Source organism: Gopherus flavomarginatus, chromosome 14, assembly GCF_025201925.1.
Source record: "Gopherus flavomarginatus isolate rGopFla2 chromosome 14, rGopFla2.mat.asm, whole genome shotgun sequence".
Classification (NCBI taxonomy): domain Eukaryota; kingdom Metazoa; phylum Chordata; order Testudines; family Testudinidae; genus Gopherus; species Gopherus flavomarginatus.
In genome coordinates, this window is record NC_066630.1 from 1,466,658 (window position 1) to 1,485,995 (window position 19,338).

Consider the following 19,338-nt stretch of genomic DNA (forward strand, 5'->3'; position numbering starts at 1 on the left):
AGACAAAGATCTGTTGCAAGTCATCAAGAACTATGCAGCAGTGCAGTCTCTCTCCAGTGGGTATAGATCTGTGCTTCAGAGTGCCAGAGGTTCTCCGCGGTAGGGCGTTTTTTTAAGTGTGAACTCATGCTGCAGGCTGCTGGAACCATGTCAGGAAACTATACACTGCACACATGAAGCAACTGGTTCGGACTCCTACAACCTTGCCACAACAGTTACTAGCTATGCAAATACAAAGCATGTTGCGCCAGTCACAGTGCCTAATGCATCGCTGGAAGGTGCTCAAAAGCCATGATGTTAGGCGGAGTAGAAGAATCTAAAACAGAACACAATTCTGGGCTACTTCTATTGCCCACTTGGTTCTTTATTCTCTTCTCCTCACCCAAATCAGGTGGATTTGATTCCTCCTTTGGCTTCCTTCCTTGCTGATAAGAATTTCATAACTTCTGCTGCATGAACTACATGGACTGCAGGTGGGTTCACCTCTGGGACACCTCTCGCCATCCTCCTCCTAGGTGTGCAGTAAAAGGGGCTGAATCAGCACTCTCTACTTTATTCATGTTGTCCAGCAAGTCACCCATTACGGCAGAGGAGGACACTTCATCCAGTGCTTTTCCTGTTTCTCCCCTTCCCAAGCCCAGCCTGTGTGGTCCCACTGTTTTCCCTGACTGGAAACTAAGTTAAAGGAAGACTAGAGATTAGTAGTTTATAGATCCACTCACTAATGTCCACTAGAAGATCTTCCCTAGCAAGAGACCTACAAAATTTAAACTTTCACACAAAAAAGTGAAGTCTCCAGACATTTTAACTAGAGATTGCCTTCCAACGCTAACAGCCTGGAAATCTGTGCAGTGGTGTTCGGAGTCTGCAGACAGCTCCACTGCCGCCTCTGCCTTTGCTCAGAGCTTCACCAGGAAGCCGCAGAATGAGCACTTCACTCCACCTAGGGCTTGGAGGTTTCTTCTTGCTAGTGAGTTTCTTCACATAGGAAACATTTTCTACGATACACACAAGCAGGATTTTCAAAGCAGTTTTTAGAAATCCATGATGGATCTTTCTAAACACTATCACATCTTTTTTCGGCAGGTCTCTGGCCTGTGTAACACAGAAGGTCAGATGAGATGAACACAAGAGTGCCTTCTGGCCTTGAAATCAATGATTCTTCAGTCAGCATGTGTGCCAGCTCTCTCAGTGGAGGCTGCACTTAACATTTAACTTGATCCTGCTGGACTGTGTCAGAGCGGGACTAAAATGAGCAGCTTCTCCATTGGAACGGTTCTCCAGCTGTCTAAAGTCCTGAAGTTCTATAATGTGAATGTTTTCGGTAATTACGCCCAATTAACCATTTCTAAATCAGTGGTCACCAACCGGTAGATCACGAAAGAGTTGCCAACCCTCCTGCAGCTAACAGGCTGGTAGGCTAAGGCAGGTTCCCGCCCTGCCTGGCCCCACACCGCTCTAGGAAGCGGCCATCACGTCTGGCAGTGGCTCTGGGAGGGGAGGGGCAGGAGGTCTCCTCGCACTGCCCTCACCTCCAGGCACCGCTCCTGCAGCTCCCATTGGCCAGGAACAGGGAACCACAGCCAATGGGAGCTGCAGGGGCGGTGCCTGCAGGCGAGGGCAGAGCGAGGAGACCTCCTGCCCCTCTGCCCCAAGCCACTGGAAACTGGCCTTTCTAGTCCTCTCAGTCCTACTGTGTGCAACTCGTTGTTAAAATCACAGCTTCAAAGCCTGCATGTTAATTATTATTTATTACACATAACGCAAACATTTCTTAGTGATTTACTCTTTGTAATTAGCTGGCGCAGTTACAATCTGATGGTTTTGTGGTCAGCATTTTTTTCTTGAACAGTTAGGAAGATACGGGGCACCAGAAAGATACCCTACTGAGACTCCAGAGGAATGGCAGCCTCACACATCACTTAAGCCTTGTCTACACACTAAAACTGTACCAATTTAGCCAATCACTATAGAAACTGATTTAGTTAAATCTGTGCAACTCTCGTGTGGATACTCATTTTGATTTAGGAATGCCTTACATCAATTGGTTTAAGCCAGTATTTGTATCAACAAGCTAAAACTGATCTGAGGCATTACTACCAGGGAGGTGCACTAATTTATCTATATCAGTTTCTAAAGAAAATTTAGCTAACCTAGTACACTTTCTCCTGCATGCTAGCTAGGCCTTAGCACAGAACTTTAACTTTGTGTCAAGAAAAAGTTGATGCTCTGCTATAATAAATATAAAAACAGCTGGTCATGGCAATGTTTGGGATGAGAGCACCACAGAGCTCGGCCAATTCTAACATTACATTGGTGTAAATGAGGAGTAACTCCACTGGAGTGGATGGTACTACACCAGTACAAAAACCAGAGTGAAATTAAAGTCAGAGGCATTCTGTGAGTCAGCACTCAACCAGTATTTAATATTTAGCTTTAAATACACAAAAAATCCAGTATGTACCATATACTCTAGGCACTGCTGACAACTTAAAAATATAATAAAATTCTACCCTAACATAACTGACATCCAACAGCACAATTCAAACCTAATATAGCCCACTATCAGGAAAGGCAGGCAATTCTTCCCTCTCTCCCAGGGCTTGTCTACATCACAAAGTTGCAGCGCTGGTGAGGGGGTTACAGCGCTGCAACTTAGGAGGTGTACACATCTGCAGGGCACCACCAGCGCTGCAACTCCCTGTTTGCAGCGCTGGCCGTACTCCCGTTTTGTCTCGGGTGTAGAGGATCCAGCGCTGGTGATCCAGCGCTGGTAATCAAGTGTAGACACTTACCAGCGCTTTTCTTGACCTCCGTGGAATAAGCAGGTATCCCAGCATACCTGAGGAAGCCTCTGGTAATCAAGCAGGTCTCCTTCCCCGGCTTGCTCTCGCGTTCCCCGAACCCCGAGCAAGCAGGTCTCCTTCCCTGCGGTTTGCTGGGTGGTTCCGGGAACGCGAGAGCAAACCGCGGCGAAGCTGGTCTCCTTTCCCGGTTTGCTCTCGCGTTCCCCGAGCAAGCAGGTCTCCTTCCCTGCGGTTTGCTGGGTGGTTCGGGGAACGCGAGAGCAAACCACGGCGAAGCTGGTCTCCTTCCCCGGTTTGCTCTCGCGTTCCCCGAACCCCCGAGCAAGCAGGTCTCCTTCCCTGCGGTTTGCTGGGTGGTTCGGGGAACGCGAGAGCAAACCGCGGCGAAGCTGGTCTCCTTTCCCGGTTTGCTCTCGCGTTCCCCAAACCCCCCTTGAAGCCGCCCAACAGCGCTGCAGTGTGGCCACATCTAACACCACTTGCAGCGCTGGTTGCTGTAAGTGTGGCCACTCTGCAGCGCTGGCCCTATTCAGCTGTACTAATACAGCTGTAACAACCAGCGCTGCAAAATTGTAGATGTAGACATACCCCCAGACACAGTCACATTTTTGTTTGAATTCATGTTTCTCTCTCTCTCTCTTTGGATCATGCCTGATTGTAAAGACTCTGCAGCACAATGTTAATGCAGATGTGAAGAACCCAGTTTCCAAATGTTAATACTGGGCTGTTTAAATTGGAACTAAACTATCTGAAAGCCTGCAGCAAAAATTCATTTTAGAACAGCAAAGAGCCTGAAACACATTAGAAGCCTGGATACCACTTTCTGCAACTGCAGAATTTAGCAGTAGAGTTTTTTTTCAGGAAAAGTGAAAAAGGTTATTGCTCTTGGGCAGTTCAGGCTGCAGGAAGAGGAATATGTGCAGCTAACATACCTAGCAGGGGTGTTAGGAGAATGGGACAGCATTCATACCGAATTCAATAGACCAGTGCTACTGCAAAAGAGCATGTGGAAGGTAAACATTTTTTAATGAAGTGGACCAAAAGCACTGTTAAGAGCTGCTCTGAGCAGCCTAGTTTTGGCAGGGGTGAGATACTAGTGCAAGTCACAGATGACACTACAGCATTGCATCCACAGTACTGGTTTGCACCAGTGCAGGTCCAGGTGCAAAAGAGTGCACAAACAAGACCTCAGGCTGCAAATCTGTCCCACCTTCAGCCTATGTTGTTTGCGATATCAGCGCAGACACCATGGCAATAACCAAGCTCAAAAGGGAGTGTTAAAGGGGGAACTGCAGTGCTTAGATACACTACCTTAAACAGCTGCGTATAAAAATTTCCACTGCCATTTTTAGCCATCCTTGTTCCATGAACAGGACTACAGGTTCTCTCAGTGGAGGGGGTGCCCTATGAATGATACTTCCTCAGGGAGGTCCACAGGACTGAATCAATCAGCTTTTCCATACCAAAAAAACTAGAAGCCAAACTTTGTAAAGTTTTAAAAAGGCAAGTCCTACAAAGCTTTACAAAAATTCTTATGTTAAATTAAAATCTCTTATTTACTTTGAAAAGAATCTGAAAAACAGCACCGTCTTGTTCAACAAATGTCCCCCCCTCGTGCATATTTAGAATCGTACCTGCCCACTCCAGTGAGAGCTTTTCGTGCTTTTGGCTCCCTTTAGGTCTTCGGAGTCAACACAGTTATGACTGAGTGAGCTGGATTCTATTCCCACCTGTCGATCATCAACAGAATTATTTACTAAGGAATTTGTCTACATGGGAAAATTGCATCAATTTAATCTAAGGTGTGAATTCAATCTAATTTACTAGTGAAAATCCCTGTATGGACACTCAGATCAGTTTAAGAAAGTCCTTTATGGTTTAGCTTAATTTGATTGGGAACAGATAAAATTTAACGAAAGTAAGCCACCCATAAACCAAAATTAAAGAGAGCATCCACCCCGCACAGGGGTTTGAACTAGGTTGAATAAACCAGTTTTTAAACCCATTTAAATTAAACCAGTGCAAATTCTGGGTAGAACAGCCTAACTTCCAATAAATCACACCTATGCAAATCCACCGAAGGCACCAGAGCTGCACAGGTGTGAATGAGGGTCTCATTTAGCCAGAAGAACTATTATAGTTACAGATAAGGGATATTTAAAAAGACAGCTTATATCTGACAGCACAGGCTGAGTTTGCAGAGTTACCAATGAGAAAAGGGAGCAGATCTGATAGAGAAATCTTAGAAACAATAAACCCAGAGATGTATCACAGCATTTTTATGAGTGGTTTTTCAGAGTAAAATTGTTCTCTATTGTTTAAGTCACTTAAAAGAGGGATGTCACCAATATGAAATATGGTCAATTTAAAAGAAAAACAGAAGTAGTTTCAGGTCCTACACACCCAACGGGGAACTCTCATTTTAGGAAATGTATTTTCAATTTTTGTTAAAGTACAACTTTTTCTTCCACTGTGTGAAAGACCCACACCAACAAGGAAGAAACTGACTAATCAGAGAAAGTAAAATACACAAAGCACTATCCAACACGCACTGCAAACAAAGAAAAAACCTCTAGGCTTTCCATTAAAATATCCTTAGATGTTGCTTCTATCAATTTTCAGACAGAAGCATGATTTTGAGCTTGACTTACCCCTTTAAAGATAACCCACATTAAGGTGATTCTTACAAAACTATCATGTATTAAACTATGAAGAGGGAATAAAAATAATGTAAAGCATTTGTTGATGTTTTACGCTGTGTAGTTAACGTTGGGAATGAAATCGTACGTCACGCTGTCACTCCCTATAAAGGTGATCTGCCAAGAGAAGGAGAAGTTGTCTTGTTTTTGCTTCTTTACAGTATAGGAAGGAAGGAAGGAGAATCACTCCCCTAACACCCAGCATTAGAAATTCAGGTTTTAGCTATTCCAGGGGTGGCCAAAGTGCGTCTCGTGAGCCATATGTGGCTCTTTTACGGTTAAAGTGCGGCTCAGAGTCCCCCATGCCACCCCACCATTCTCCACCTAACAGACAGGACAGGGGGAGGGGGAGCTCAGGACCTCTGCCTTGCAGTGGAATAATGAGGTAGGGGCGTCTGTCCAGCAGGAAGTGGGAGGCGGGTGTCCTAGGGCTTCTGCCCCACAGGGTGCACCTGCTGGGGATCAGGGCTTCAGCCAAGTGGGGTGGAAGCCCCGAGCCCTGTCAGGAACCACCTGCAGGGCTGACACCCCGAGCCCCAGCAGGCTGCCCTGGCTCTCTAACTGAAGATTGTCATATGCGGTTCAGAGGGTCAGTAAGTCTGGCCACCCCATCTGTTGTTTTCCTGGAAAGCTCTAGAGATGACTGGGAAACTAGTAGGATATCACAGTACAGTAGCTAGGGACTGAAACCTGAACTGAAAGAGAAAGGGGTATAAAGACTCTTTAGAAATCTGTGTTCATATATATTTAACTCAAAGGCTTGATAAACAGTTGGGGAAAGTAGCATTCTTGTTAAACACTTCACCCTTTCAATGGTAGGCTAAGAAAGCTCCCATTCCACTTCTCTGGTTCCCCCAAGGAGACTTCCAGCAAGAAACAGGAAAGATAAATTTGATATTCCTAATATTTCTAAAGAAAAAAGAAAAAATAATTTGAGAGAAATAAGACAGATGCAAAACTATTTTTTCCTTTGCTGGGCAACTTCAAAGGGAATGTTAAAGGCTTGAGCTTTATGACTCACTCTTGGTTTCATTCCACTTCTTGGATTTTAATACTAAGAACCTGAGCATTGCAATGGTAGAACACAGGCTCTCTCAGATACTCCGCTATCCCCACTGAATCTTCCTTCCTCTTTATTCAACTCTCCTACACTTGTTAACTTGGAGATCCAGTCCCCCATCAAAGCCCCCTCCAGGCACTACATATCAGCTCTATTCCCAGCTCCATCCGGCCCCTCATCCTCACCCCCAGAAATTCATGTACAAGGTCTGAGCAGTCACTTACCTCTGTTAATAAAAATGGAGGGAGGGGGCACAATTTCACTGCTGAATCAGGGCTCTGAGACTGAGAACACTCAGTACAGAGCAGGAAGTCAGCAGCAGATGAAAATTCCGCTATCATTTCAAATATTTTAACATGCCAGCTACTCTGTTAATGTTAAGCTTATGTCCCCCTGCCTCCAGCACTCAGAGGGGAATCTCTCTCCACTCCATGCATGCCAAACTCCCATAAGACACTTTCACATTAAGTTAAAAGGGTCCAAATCCTAGCTCCTTTCACAAGGTCCAGACGGAGGGAGGGAGACCATCTTGCTTGAGCTCTCAGCGTTCCTCAAGGGTCTATGCACATGGAGATTTCTTCTGCCTTCAGAATGGGTTGGGAGAAGAGGTGTCACTACTTTGGAGCACTGCTAGCAGAGCCCTAGATGCCCCCGTAAGAGAGGACTAAATACAGGAAAGAGGTGCATAACGCTGAAGTCTAATAACTGAGCAGCTAGGAGCTTCAAGATTCCCAGGGGACCGTCCAATGCCTCTCTCGAGATGCTCACTTCACAGGCCTCATTAATTTTTGTGTTCCCTGACTGTATCATGACCTTCAGATGCAAAAGGAAGAAAAACCAGTTTCATCCAGAATCCTGACAGGATGCCTACTGCATGGAGGAACAAGCTGATGCTTCATGTCCTAGTGGCCTCTCAGACTAATGGAGAAAAAATGAGCAGAAGAGGAAACTTCAACTCCCCTAGACTAGTCTCCCTCTTCCCACCTTCTACAAAGCTCAGCTCCAAAAATTACAATTCACAAAGGGACTCACAGTAAGAGGAAGAATCTTCAGAGAAAAAACACATGAACAAGGCAACTGCAGTTTAGTTAAGACACTGCCCGTATGTCAGCAACATACATGGTCCAGATGCAGAGCTGCTGCCAGCCAGGCTCTTGGTCCTGAGCCCAGGGACAGCTCACTTCAAAACATCTGGGGGGGGGGGGGGGTGTAAAAAAAAAATCAAGAGGTTTACTCCTCAAGGTGAAAGTGGTTTCACTGCCTCTTGTTAAACCCAGAGAAAGATAACTAACTGACACTCCTTAGGACAGAGTTAAAGCTTCTTTAGCCATTTGTTTTGAGTAATTCCCTGGACTCTTCCAAAATTCTGCTCAGATGCTTAAACATTTGCAGTTTCAGATGAAACTGTTGCGAGCCTGCAAGGAAAAGAGCTTTTTAGGCATGACTGCTTTGGCATCAGACCCACTTCAAGCACTTCTAGGATCTCATGCTGACCAGCAAGAGCTCCTGCCTGCTTAAAACAAAGGAGAAAACAGTCAAGAGACTGATTAAAGCAACTAGACAACCGAGGAAAAGGTTGTAGTAGCTCCCTCCCAGCAGATGCCACCATAGGCTGAAAATGCATCAACCAGACTCAACAACAGTGGGGACGAGAAACCATTTACACTCTAACGGAGGGAGCCAGGCATTGCTCTATAGTACTCAGCACACCTCCCTTCTAGGACACTATACTAAGCAAAAAGAATCAAACTCCCCAGCACTCTACCACATCCCCCCTCCTCATCTAGTCAGAGACTGCAACAATGCCACCTGACCAGCAGTTAGCGCATCCTTCTCCAACACCACTCTTAAGATAATCATGTAGCAGACATCTTTCCTCCTTTTGCCCTACTCCTTCACGTTGCAAATGGACTAACAGAGTAGTTGGTATGCGCCTCCCAAACTCCCCTTGCTCTCTGACCCCAGTATATAACAAATCAGGTATACTGCAGAGATCCCAGCAATACCTTTAAGGCTCAATTTGGGGGAGGGGGTACAGCTAGGAGTAGAGTATATCGGCCTGCCCTTTTAGATCTGTCAGTTTTACTTGACTGAACTCTTCTCTTTAAAACTGCTACACTGGCTCTCCTAACCTGGACACCTCCACACATAGAATTTACACACCAGGAACCACTGGGAGCAGAAGAGATTAAAGGTGACATTTCTGCAGTGGTAAAACGTGGATTCCAAAGCAATCCCCTTCCCCACAGCAGTCAGACAGCCCCTCTGGATTAGAGATGGACCTTTCACCTTTGCCAGATGTGCACATCCACTCCTCTCCATACCATAACTGCTATCATAGTGCAAGTATTTTATAGCCACCGTCACTGCCCTCTTTCCACAAGATAAGGCAACACATACTAACAAGTGTGATCCAATAAAAATCTAGCACAGCTGCTCAGACAAGAAGATTCATATCCCACCCCCATTCCAAAATAATGGTCAATTAAACCAGAGCCCCAGGCATGTCTATAATGGTCCTGCTGAATGAGGCCCCAGGAATGGAGATGGTGGCAGCCGTGACTGCAGCAAGGTAAGAGAAGCGGAGGAAGGATAACAAGACTAGACTAGGAGATCTCCGTATACAGTCACTTTCTATCTGACAGGGAAAACGGACACTGGGCAGTTTCTACAGGTCTGTGAGCAGATGTTTTCCCGGGTAATCATTCTGTTACCAACACAGCCCCCAAACTAGTTACACAGCTACACTAGTTTGGCCTGCTCTCTTTTCTAAGATGAAAGAATACAATTCATAAAGCCCCCAATATGTGGAATTATTTAGAAAATAAGGGAAGATTATGAAGCTGAGAAATAGCTTCATACTCAAATGCAGATTATGGATCCAGGGAGGAGAGAGTCCTTCTCTAAATAACTCTAGTCTGAGCACGCCTAGTATATGGCTAATTCCAAGCATCTGACTACTAGAAAAGCATTGACAAAGTGGAGGCTATTCAGAGCAATGCAACAGAAATGGCAAGGGGATGGACATAATGAAGTGCTTTCCATATTCAATGCATATGACAAACCTTCTACCACTAATCCTTACTACAGTTCTGTGACATAACTAAGTTTTATCTCATTTTACAGATGGAAACTGAGGCACAATGGTTAAGTGATTTGCTCAAAGTCACCATCATGACTAGGCTTGGGCATTCCTGACTTCAAATCCATGCTCTACTCAGAAAGCTGCATCTCTAACAGCCTACAGGTATTTGAAAGATGCAAACAGAAGAGAGGGAAAAGAACTCGGGACAGGAACACATATAACTAAGAGTAAAGGGGTGAAATTCAGAAAGGGAAGGCTTAGGCTCAACATCTGAAAGAACTTTCTAGGAGCAGATGTTTTAAGGTTGTGGAATCATCTCCCAAAGGAAAGGGTGGAATCCCCATTGCTTAAAACTAAACTCGACAACCTAGTATAAAAAGCAATCCTGCATGGGACACGATAATCTAGCAGGTCTTTTCCACCGTTGGCTGCTACTTTCGTCTTGAAAGGGAGATGGTCAAATCCCCCATACCCCAAACTGTCTCTGGAAGGGAAACTCCCCTCCCCGCACTGCCTGCGAGAGCTGCTGGACTTGCCCAGTCGGCACAAGGCGGGATTCTGATTGCCATCCCCCAGAGGGCCACCGCCTGAACGCAGTCTTCCTGCTGCCCGGCTTCTTGTAATAGCTTTATGTAAATTAAGCCAGGCTCTCACAATTTGCCAGCGTGCACTGCACTGGGAGGGGGCTGAGGGGAAGGGGGGCTTCACGTTAGACATCAACAAAGCAGAAGGTTAATTTGAAACTCACAGCCCTGCTGCTTGTAGGCTTGTCTCTCCCTCACTGCCTCGCTCTCCTTTCTGTGCAAAGCCTGACATCTACAGTTCTGTCTGGCACAGTAAGGGGCGGCTAATCGGAAACGCACGCAAGGACGTTGGGTACACAGCAGCCAGGAGCTCTCGCGCTCCTTCAGCGAGCGCGCAGCCTCTCAAACACACAAACCAGGCAGGCACAAATCCACTTCAGCCTGTGACTGGACCCCTCTCTGAAACCAGGAGGGGCTCCTGTAAACCTAGGGGATGTCAAGTGTCCCCAGCAATACTATGCTTGGCCATCAACCATTAGCAGTCTTCTGCCAGCCTGACCAACAGCACAGAACACACTGCTTCAACTCAGCTGGAACTGGCTCTTACTGGCGTGCACTGATGCTTCCTGCTTTCAAATAAAAGTCTTCACTCTTCTAAAAGGGACCGGGCCTCATCCTACAATCTCAGTAACCAGACAGTGAGAGCTTCAATTGTGAACAGTGTGAGGGAAGGGACCATCTTTGTTATGCATCTGTAAAACAATGCCTAGCACAATGGCTCCTGACGTATGAGCGGGGCTCCGAGGGGCACTCCTGCAATACAAATGAAATAAATAAAACGTGATAACATAACCAATCTAGTTGGCAGCACACACACAAACCCACATCAACAAAATCTGTGCAGTTCTGTTTCCTGTACTGCCTACAACAGTAGTGGGCTCTGCCTTCAGTCAACCTCCCACCTCAGACTCTAACCTAGAGCCCCATCTTTCAGGTACCCATCACTTTACCACACAAGATACCTTTGGCAGGCCAAAATGGAACCCCGCACTGACCCCTCACTATTTCATCTGACTGCAACCCTTTCAGGCTTCCCAAGTGCCTGCCCGTGTATTCTGCTTTTACCACTATACTGCATCATACAGAGAGAACACAAAGCTACGGGCACCTCACTGGATAGCAACGAGGCAGGTGCTCAGATACTCCAGCAATCTGTGCAGTTATTTATCCCATGCTCCTCACCAGAACATCTGGTATAAATGCTTAGATGGCTCGGAGTTTGTATATGTGTATTAGTACTTTTGCACATGCTAAAGCACAATTACAATGGGGGGGGGGGGAGGCAGGTGTTGAAACTCCCTGTTACCTAACAAGCTGTTTTGTCATTAGTATATCATTGGCTAGAAGAAGCCAACACTCTCTGGTACAGACACCAGGCTAGCCCCTAGAAGGAAGCACCTGCATTTTATTCCAGAGAGATGGTAATTCTATCCACTTCCTACCCAGCCAACACCTCCAGAAGCAGGGACAACTACTCTAGGGTTATCAGGGCACTGGGAGGGACAGAATAGGTCAGGAGTATTCAGAGGAAAAAACAGCATTCCAGTGAGCTGAGACTGCCCAGGATGTGTCTGTTTCTATTCGGTCACAGGAGGAGATTACTTTTCTACAGGTGTATTCATACGAAAGTTACGGTTCTGAAAAGACTATACATACCGTAAAGCGGAAATGTTTTTTATGAAAACTCGGGGGTGGGAGGGATTTTCTGCAGATAGTAATACTGTGTGTTGCAGTTTATCACCAACACCCCAAACCTCACCCGTCCCCAAAGAAAGAGATAAAGACCAGAGCCTCATCCCTCCAATCTCGCCTCTCTTCTGAAACATGTAACTTGAAAGCCTGAGTACTCTGGGCTTGCACCTTCTTCCTGGGAACACAAACTGTACAATTAAGGACAATAAGAAAATGTTTGTGTGCTGGAAAAAAAATCTAATTTTGCCACTTTGCTTGAACATGGAGCACATCTGTAATTTGATAATACCAAAAAACAGACAATTAACAGTTAAACATAATAATGAATTCAAGAGCAAAACAGAAACACCTGGAGTGCCACATAAACATCATCAAGATTTAGCAGCAAAAGAGAAAGTCTTTAACGATGGCTACCAGAACCTGCTTCTTCCACCTCACAGACCTAACAGGGACACAAATAACCTGAGATCCCCCTGGACACAGAACACTTGCTATGAGCAGATGCTCTGGGCTACATGCAGAAACAGGCAGGTAATTTGAATGCTGGGCTGCTCTTATTACAGAGTCGGTCAGCAGGTCTCCCCCATTCTGACACCTCTGAATCAAAACAATTTCAAACAAGACTGAACTTTACCCATATGTTTCACCCTTTCTCTGAAAATATATACGTAATGTATACCTGGTATGGAATACCACTGGTCTTTAAACCTTAGTTGCTCTGGAGATAAACACTTCACCTCCCCTGCACCAACAGATAGACATTTTCTGTCCTGCAGAACCAACAAGAAAAATAATAGTATTGGAAATGGTCACTCCTCTCCAATTCCAGTCCTTTAGAAACTAATCCAGTTGCATCTGAATGCATGAACTGACAAGAGCTAAATACAAACATTTTAACAAAAAATGCTGGCTTCACATGCCCCGGAAATGGGAGACTTATCACTTCAGAGGCTCAGCTAGCTGTTAAGTTACCAAGATAAAAAACTGTGCCAACCAGATTTCTTCACACATATGCAATGAGCACACATAACCTGTTCGCATTCTCTCACCGAGAGCAGATATAATTCCTGAAATAAGGGACAATGAGTAAAGGAGCTCCCTCATTTTTATCTAAAAGGGAAACTTAGCTATGTGCTTTTTTCTTACATAACTGAGTTTAATATATTTATTTTTGCAAATCCTTTGCTACACTTAAAAAAACCACACACACACACACACACACACACACACACACACTGTAAATCAGCGACAAAACCAGAGGCAGACATTCAGCTGAGTTTCTTGTTCTGCCCTTATCTCACCCCATTGTGCCTAGGTAGTTATATTTAGGTACACTTTCTGATCTGTGGTACCGAGGCCCCCCTCGGGCACTACGTAGAATGCAGATTTTCCAGACAACAGACCACAACAGCTCCGTCAAAACCATTAGAGTCTGCTGTGCCGAGGCCTATGCACAGATGTTTGGATTCCCATTCTCCTGACATGACAGCCCTCAACTCCATCGTGGCAGTGGTAGTTTCACAGATTAAAAATCCCATCCAAGTTTAAAATGACAGAAAAGGAAATGAAGGAAGCAGAGGAAGCTCTGGGCAGCTGCTGAAGACAGTCTGTTACTAGAAGAATCTCTTTCATCTAGTTTTCTTTTCCTCACCTCAAAATACAGAGGCATAAATCTCCTATAAGGGACTAATGGGCTACAGTACAATTCCAAATAGGGGGTGGGGGAGGGAAGGGGAAGAAGAGGTTGAATTATAGGAAAACAAAAAATAGAGTAGCCTTGCATACAACACGAACATCTCACCTTATCCCCGGGAGGTTTTTCTAAGATATAACCTGCAAATTTTAAGAGTTCATAACAGAAAAGCTGACAGACCTCTAAATACGGCATCCCAGTTGATGCAGATATATTGGGGGGGGGGGGTGGAAGAGGAGAAGGATGGGAAAAATCGGACTCCTGCTTTGTTCATGGACCATCTCTCCCATCTGATGCATCCGTTTATATTCAGCGTCGTACAAACCACACAAAGGCAGGTGGTATTACGTTAAAAAACAAAGTTAAGAGCCTTAAGAGGTTGGGGGGGTGTAATTAGTCTTTTCTAAAATGCACCAATCTCTCCTATGTGCAGCATGTGTTACATCTTTATAATTAAATTACTATATCAGAAACACGACTCATACAAGCCATAGTACAACCTAAAATAAGATGGTTGTCTAATAATTCTTCCAGTACAGACAAGCTTAGAACTGATGGGAGTGTGGTGTATGCGCAGTAAAAGGTCATAAAAAATGGTGCCTATAAAATACTAAATCAAGTTAAAATAAAAAAGTCTTGTTTCATTTTTTACTTTTTCAGCACAACATTTTTATTTTAAAAAGCTGAAGAAAGTGTTAACAGAGAGACTAATGCACTCAGCCATATGTGCATCAGTTTAGGATTTAGCAATTTCTACTGAATCTGTTCAACTGCTGGCCTGGTCTACGGTAAATCTGCTCCATGTTGTTCCACTCATCTCTCTCAAGACACAAACTGAAACTGTGAAATTTAAAGAATGAGATGAAAAATCCTAAAACAAAGAGATTAAAAGATAGACAACTGTTTTTGCATTTGTGTCTCGCCAAAACGATTGTTTGCTAGACTCTGCTCAGACAATAATCATGAGGAGGCCATCCAAAGGCGCTACACACACAGGGAGACTTCTGGTGCTGCCTTTGGTCCGAGTGAAAAGCACCTTAGCTCAGTTCTCCAGGAACAAAAGGCCAGAGCCATGAAGGGGAAAGAGGTTACCCAGGGTTTCACATCAAGCCAAGTGTCAATGCTGGCTCATTTTTCACTCCAGCTTGGATACGGAAAACCTGAAGCAAACAGCCAAATGGCCACTCCTTTCCGAACATAACTAGACATTTAAACAAAAAAAACTTTGCCCTTAGAAATTTGGTTTCTTTCTTTTCCTCCTCTTTCCTATGTTTGTTTGTTTTCGTTACTGACTGAAGAATGCTTGCAGAGGAGAGAACTAGGCTAGATAGCAATGTTAGTAACATCAGGAGAACAGGGCCCATACCTCTGAAGTCAGTCAACTGACCACGGAAAGGAAAAAGCCACTTAGAAATGTTTAACTGGAGATGAAGAACAGAAATAAAGCGACAGGGGGAAAAAAAATCTTGAAACACTTTCGTTCTTTTCACAGCAGGAGCCCCACTAATGCTGGCCTCAGATTTGCAAGTGAATTGCGGTTGTCAGAACTTTTTTTGGCGGGGGAGGGGAGGGTGGAAGGGACAGAGGGGAGTATTAAAGGCATTAAAAAGGGGAGAGAGCGAGAAAAGGAAATTGAGATGAATCATCGCCTGCCACTGCAGCCAATGGACAGGCCACAGAAAGTTGATGTCTGAGCATTTAACCAGATATTGGGATTGGAGCTTCTTTCCAAGCAGGCAAATCAGAGAATGACAAAAAGGCACCATACGACCCTCAGCCTTTGAACCCAGAACTTACTCAGCTGCTGCACTTCCCCACATTGCCCTAGGCTCCAGCTGGGGGCGAGGGGGGGGGCGGGGAGGCATAACAAACAACTCAAATATGAAAGGAAATGACATCAGCAAACTGAAGGACCTGTTTAATAGAGATCAAAACAAAACAAACTTCTAAACCTTTTGTGTATACAAGAGACCTCTCTCAAGACAGACAGAAAATCTCACCACTGGAGAGCAGATATACAGCTCACACTAAAACACACAGACAAACATGGTGGGGTGGGGAGGGGGAGAGAACTAAGAGGAGGCCGAAAGCCCAGCTGACTTTATTTTTTCCTCTGCTGATACTTAATATTTATTGGTGTTTATAATCTAAAAGCCATGTGGTGTTTCACTTAATACAGGACCAGACAGTGCTCCCTAATGAGGGAGCATTACAATCAGCTTGTAATACTGAATTTTTAATGCTACCAAGGATTCTGTTACATAATAATATGAAAACAACCGCAGAAAGTGGGCTACCAATGACATGCCACAGTAGGTCACCAACATCTACAAACATGGGTCCTTCTTCCCCACATTACTATTTCCAATCAGTGCTGAATCCCAACGCAGGTGGCTAATATTTAAATAAAAGAGAACAGCCTGACTGCCTTTTGCTAATCCCAACCATGACATAGTTTAACTCCAACATTTCACATAACAATAACTAGAATTCCTGCCCTTTTGGGGTCAGAAGATTTTACAAACTTTTTTGAAGGAGGTGGGGAGACTTGGCACAAAAATATAAACTTTTTTGTCTTTCAGAAAACAAAAAAAAAATACAATTTAAAAGTTCACAGAAGACACAGGCACACTCATACATATAGCCTCTGCTTCTCCTCTGTAATACCCTAAGACTGTAAATCTATAACCACTGCAATGATTTAGTGATTAAAAACACGATAACATATTGTGTAACTGCAAACCACAGAATGTCTGCCAACTCTCCTCCAAGATACAGGAACAAAAATACAGAAAATGTGTTGCTTGCAGCAATCTTCCTAAACTCAACTGAAAGATTGTAATGAAAGAACAAGACATAAAAAAAAAAAAGTATTGATACTCTGCAAGTATGGGAAAAAATTAGAGAGAGGGCATTAAATATGTAATTTATGAGTGTGAGAGAGTCAATCTAAACCTGTCTTTCCGTTTTCTCTCTTTTTTAAATTTGTTGTAACTGGAATAACTGGTCTTGTGTGATGTCTTGCATATTCAAAGTGCTTCGTAATAGGATATGGAGACTGAACATTATTTGCCTAAACTCAATGGATTTTATTTTTTCCCCTTCTCCTCACTACATTTCTTGGGGGGGGTGGGGGGCAAAAAGAGGGAGAAGCAGCTTTAAGCTGTAAAGCAAATACCTGAAAGGGGAGACTGCAATTTGTAACATGGCAAGGGGAAGGAAATTTTTTAATTAAATTTATTTATTTTAAGGCAGCTATGGGAGTTTTGGCCTCTAAGGAACCAACCTGACCCCATTCTCTCTACTCTCTTGCTCCCCCCATTGCAGGATTCCTGCACCTTCGGTGAGATTCGAACTCAAAGTGACCCTAAGGAGGGAGTCACTGAGCTTCCAGAAAATTGCTCCATGTTAAACAAGAGGGAGAGAAAAAGAGAGCAGGCAGAGATGTACATATACACACCAAGTCCTGGAGCTACCGAAGACCAGCTTCAAGCACAGTTCAAAAGAGAAACAAATCTTTCCCTGAGCCCAAAACGAGTTTAACACAGTTTCAAAAACACCTCCTCAATTTATAAATTAAAACTAAAATGTGTGTTTTTATACACATAATATACGCACACTGCTCTAGTGATTTCATTTTAAAAGAGCATGAATCACCTCCTCTCTAAAGCAAAGGAGGAGAGTGTATTCAGAGGAATCAATAGGAAAGAGCATTTGCAAATATTTAGATAAGCACTGTGCAATTCAGCATTAAGTAATTAAAAACTGAAACTGAGAAAGGAGGGATTGGCCTACAGTGGCATTTTCTGCCTTCACCTCTCCCATCCCCCTAACCACAGTCTTCAAAACTAGCTCCATGTACACTTTAATAAAATAAAGGACCAACCAGACTAAGTTGAACTTCTCCTTCAAAATAATCCCAAACACAAATTCACCTAAGGCAGCAGGATTACAGGGACTGGCAACAAGGATGGAATGGTGCCTGCACTGGAACAATTTTTTTAAAAATTAAAATATTCTTAAAATTGCTCTTTGATGTATTAATTGTACAGAATTGTATGATACTTAACACAGCTGAAATCTAACCCTAGATTAACAGAGAAGGGATCCTAGGAAGTGTTATTGTTCATTTGAAAGACTAGCAAACAACCACATTAATCCACATTCAGGAACTGGTCGAGTTTAAAGACATCTCCTATTAAACCTCTCAACACTCACCCGGAAAAAACACACACACAGACACCCGTGAAGAGGAAAGTAAAGGGCCGGAATTTGGAAGCGAGGCAGACAAAGTGTCTCTCCTTCGCAGGGACAGTAGCCGAGAGCCGACTGTAAATTCGGGGGTGCTGGCTGCAAGGAAATGCACACTAGTAAGCTGCACTCGGGGAGCCTCGCTGCAGAGATTAGAGAAATTTACAGTAAATGGAGGGACACGATTTCTGCACGTTGCCCTATCGATTATGCAGATTATTCTGATCCATGTTCTCTCGTCCCCCACAAACCTGTGCTGGAGCCACTCAGCCCAAGCTCCTGTCCCTCCCAGGCACTCTTCAAAAAGGACAAAAGTCTCGGGTGCCTCGAGGGGAGCCCGGGAGCCCGCTCCTGTCCCGCAGTGAATTTCTGCGCTGTAATTCGTGACCTAACCCTGCGCCCCGAGCCGGCTGCTGCTCCGCGGAGCTGCGCAGCCCCGCCAGGGTCACCCCAGCCCTGGGCAGGCGAAGCAGCCTCCTCCCTGCGCAGCCCGCTCGCTCGCTGCCATTGTCCCGGGCGCCGCCGGGCAGGGCACGCAGCAGTCCAGGGGCGCTGGGCATCTCCTCGGGAGCAGGCGAGTCCCCCGCCTCCCGGGGCCCGCGGCGCGGCGCGGCGCCTGCCGGAGCCGGAGCGATCCCCGAGCCCGAGACACCTGCGCGCTGCAGCCCGAGAAGCGGTCGCGTGTCCCGGGGCAGCTCCCCGGCGGGGCTCCGGGACGGCGAGCGGCACGAAGTTTGCTGCGGGACCCGAGCTGGGCGGGTGGGAGAGAGAGAGAGGGAGGGCGGGGGGCAGGACCAGCCCCATGCAAAGTAGCCCGAGCCCCGCGCAGGAGGAGCCCGAGCGGGGACAGGGCAGGAAAGTTGCCACTTACGCGGTCGCTTCTCCGGCAGCGGCGGCGGCGGCGCTTTTAATCCCGGGCAGCGGCGCTGGGGCCACAGAGCCCATGCAGGCTGCCGCGGCTGCAGCGGCGGGAGCGGCGCGCTCCGAGGAGGAGCCCGGGGCAGCAGCAGCGGGAGCAGGAGGCAGCAGCCGGAGCCGAGCAGGAGCCGCCGCCGCCGCCGCCGCTGCCCAGCAGCAGCATCGTTGTTGGGGAGTTTGCAGCCCCCCGGAGAGAGGGGGCCGCGGGCGGCAGCAGCAGCAGCAGCGGCGGAGCGGGGAGGAGCGGAGCGGAGCGGGCGGTGGGGCTGGTGGTCGCCGGAGCAGGAAGCGCCCGGACTCAGATCTGATGATTGGGAAGAAAAAAAACTCTTTGGATCTTTATTCTGCTAATTAGTTTCCTGCAAAAAAATGGCTGATTAGTGCAGTGCGCATGTGCCTCATTACCCAGGCACGACGGGAAGGGCTAATTAGCCACCTTCTGGATCAATAAGATTCAGCCCAGGCGGCGGGGGAGGGAGCGAGCGAGCTGGCGGGGGGAGCGAGCGGGGGGGGAGCGCGGCGGCGGCGGCGCAGCGAAACTTGGGGCAT

The 19,338-nt window shown here is 45.9% G+C and overlaps 1 protein-coding gene across 6 annotated transcripts in view; it reads right to left on the reverse strand.

Annotated features, from left to right (window-relative positions):
* Positions 1-19,136, reverse strand: part of ZFHX3 (zinc finger homeobox 3) — a 301,533-nt gene extending 282,397 nt beyond the window's left edge. For 5 of the 6 annotated variants that reach the window (XM_050922216.1, XM_050922217.1, XM_050922213.1 and 2 more), the window contains exon 1: positions 18,743-19,136. The gene's annotated coding sequence lies outside the window, so the exon portion shown is untranslated. Of the gene's footprint in view, positions 1-12,606; positions 12,633-18,742 lie in introns of those variants that run through there. The other variant, XM_050922212.1, reaches the window with a different exon arrangement.
* Positions 19,137-19,338: the final 202 nt, after the last annotated feature.